This window comes from Theropithecus gelada, chromosome 11 (assembly GCF_003255815.1).
Source record: "Theropithecus gelada isolate Dixy chromosome 11, Tgel_1.0, whole genome shotgun sequence".
NCBI classification, from domain to species: Eukaryota; Metazoa; Chordata; class Mammalia; order Primates; family Cercopithecidae; genus Theropithecus; species Theropithecus gelada.
In genome coordinates, this window is record NC_037679.1 from 38643600 (window position 1) to 38646771 (window position 3172).

The 3172-nt window shown below is 42.7% G+C and overlaps 1 pseudogene; it reads right to left on the reverse strand.

Moving 5' to 3' along the window:
• Positions 1 to 994: 994 nt before the first annotated feature.
• LOC112633967 lies at positions 995 to 1591 on the reverse strand (annotated as a pseudogene).
• Positions 1592 to 3172: the final 1581 nt, after the last annotated feature.

Here is a 3172-nt window from a genome sequence, read left to right on the forward strand (position 1 = left end):
CCTGTAATCCCAGCACTTTGGGAGGCCGAGACGGGTGGATCACGAGGTCAGGAGATCGAGACCATCCTGGCTAACACGGTGAAACCCCGTCTCTACTAAAAAAATACAAAAAACTAGCCGGGCGTGGTGGCGGGTGCCTGTAGTCCCAGCTACTTGGGAGGCTGAGGCAGGAGAATGGCGTGAACCTGGGAGGCGGAGCTTGCAGTGAGCTGAGATCCGGCCATTGCACTCCAGCCTGGGCGGCAGAGCGAGACTCCGTCTCAAAAAAAAAAGAAGTAGAGTCCTTAGCATTTTTTAGTCTAATCATATTAAGCAGCCAACTCCAGAAACCCCCGAACCAATGAAGGAACCCCATCTTTAATATTCTGTTCCTCTAGAACCACTCCTGGTGCCCAAATCTGTATTAGTCAGGGTTTTCTAGAGGGACAGAACTGATAGAATATATGTATATATATTCTTTTATATATATATGTATATATATAGAGAGAGAGGAATTTATTAAGTATTAACTCACATGATCACAAGGCCCCACAATAGCTTGCTCCTGCAGGCTGAAAAGAAAGGAGAGCCAGTCCGAGTTCCAAAACTGAAGAACTTGGAGTCTGATGTTCAAGGGCAGGAAGCATCCAGCATGACAGAAAGATGGAGGCTGGAAGGCTAGGCCAGCCTCTATTTTCACATTTTTCTGCCTGCTTTATATTTTAGCTGTGCTGGCAGTTGATTAGATTGTGCCCACCCAGATTAAGAATGGGTCTGCCTTTCCCAGCCCACTGACTCAAATGTTAAATCTCCTTTGGCAACACCCTGACAGACACACCCAGGATCACTACTTTGTATCCTTCAATCCAATTAAGTTGACACTCAGTATTAACCATCACATAGTCCTCATCTCGCTGGACTTTGTCTGGCTTCTTTTTTTTTTTTTAACTTTGGACCTCTCATCTGTGTGATCTGTTGTACTCGGGCTCACCGAGCTTGGGGTTCCACTACCATCTCATGTCTCTTCATATTCCAGGGCTCCTTTTCTTTCTCCAGACAGTTGATTAGGTCTGGCTTAGAGGCAGCAATACTAAGGAAGATCAGGTTTCTGTAGTTCTCTAACATGACATTTCTTTTTCTTTTTTTTTGAGACGGAGTCTCGCTCTGTCCCCCAGGCTGGAGTGCAGTGGTGCGATCTCGGCTCACTGCAAGCTCTGTCTCCTGGGTTCACGCCATTCTCCTGCCTCAGCCCCCCAAGTAGCTAGGACTACAGGTGCCTGCCACCACGCCCGGCTAATTTTTTTTTTTTTTTTTTTTTTGTATTTTTTTAGTAGAGACGGGGTTTCACTGTGTTAGCCAGGATGGTCTCGATCTCCTCACCTCATGATCTTCCCGGCTTAGCCTCCCAAAGTGCTGGGATTACAGGCATGAGCCATCGCGCCCAGCATCTAACATCACATTTCTATAAAAATTATGCTGTGCTGTATTTAGGCATTGCCACTCCTCCAGATAGAATTCTATAGCCACGTCCATAAATGTCATTGGTCTCATTTCTAGGCTGCCAGGGGGTCCTGGTGTCTTAGCTGTGGATCTCCCAACACCTGCAGGCCACAGAGGCTGTATCTCTAGAGGCAGAGGACACAGAGAAGTCTACATTGTTATTATAAAAAAGAGTACATTGAATCTGAAGATTGCTTTGGGCGGTATGATCATTTTAATGATCATAATCCTTCCAATCCATGAGCAGGGGATACCTTTCCATTTGTTTGTATCTGCTTCAATTTCTTTCAACAGTGTGTTTGGTTTTCCTTATAGAGATCTTTCACCTCTTTGGTTAAATTTATCCTTAGGTATTTTACTTTTGTGGCTATTGTAAATGAAATTACATTCTTGATTTTTTTTCTCAAGTACTTCATTATTGGTGTATAGACATGCTACTGATTTTTGTATCCTGCAACTTTACTAAATTTAAAAAGTTAAATCGGAATTTTTTGGTGGACTCTTGCCTTTTATTTCATTTTCTTGCTTGATTGCTCTGGCTAGAACGTCCAGTAATACGTTGAATAAAAGTGGTGAAAATGGGCATTCTGTCTTGTTCCAGTTCTTACAGAAAAGACTCTCGGGCTTTCCCCATTCAATATGATAATAGTCATGGGTTTGTTGTATCTGGCCTTTATAATGTTGAGGCATGTTCCTTCTATGCCTAGTTTGTTGAGAGTTTTTACCATGATGAGATGTTGGATTTTATCAAATGCTTTTTTTGTATCTACTGGGGTGATCATGTGATTTCTGTCTTTCATTCCGTTGATGTGATGCATCGTGTTTATTGTCTTGCATATGTTGAACTACCCTTGCATCCCTGTAAGAAATCCCACTTTATTATAGTGTATTTTTTTGTTTGTTTGTTTCTTTGATGTGCTGTTGAATTTGGTCTGCTAGTATTTTATTGACAATTTTTGCATCTTTTTTTTTTTTTTTTTTTTTTTTTTTTTGAGGCAGAGTCTCGCTCTGTCCCCTAGGCTGGAGTGCAGTGGCAATCTTGGCTCACCGCAAGCTTCACCTCCCAGGTTCACGCCATTCTCCTGCCTCAGCCTCCCAAGTAGCTGGGACTACAGGCACCCGCCACCACGCACAGCTAATATTTTTTGTATTTTTAGAAGAGACGGAGTTTCACCGTGTTAGCCAGGATAGTCTTTTTTTTTTTTAATCAGTTTTGAATTTTTTATTTTTATTTTTATTATTATACTTAAAGTTCTAGGGTACATATGCATAATGTGCAGGTTTGTTACATATGTATACTTGTGCCATGTTGGTGTGCTGCACCCATCAACTCGTCAGCAGCCATCAACTCGTCATTTACATCAGGTATAACTCCCAATGCAATCCCTCCCCCCTCCCCCCTCCCCATGATAGGCCCCAGTGTGTGATGTTCCCCTTCCCGAATCCAAGTGATCTCATTGTTCAGTTCCCACCTATGAGTGAGAACATGCGGTGTTTGGTTTTCTGTTCTTGCGATAGTTCGCTGAGAATGATGGTTTCCAGCTGCATCCATGTCCCTACAAAGGACACAAACTCATCCTTTTTTATGGCTGCATAGTATTCCATGGTGTATATGTGCCACATTTTCTTAATCCAGTCTGTCACTGATGGACATTTGGGTTGATTCCAAGTCTTTGCTGTTGTGAATAGTGCC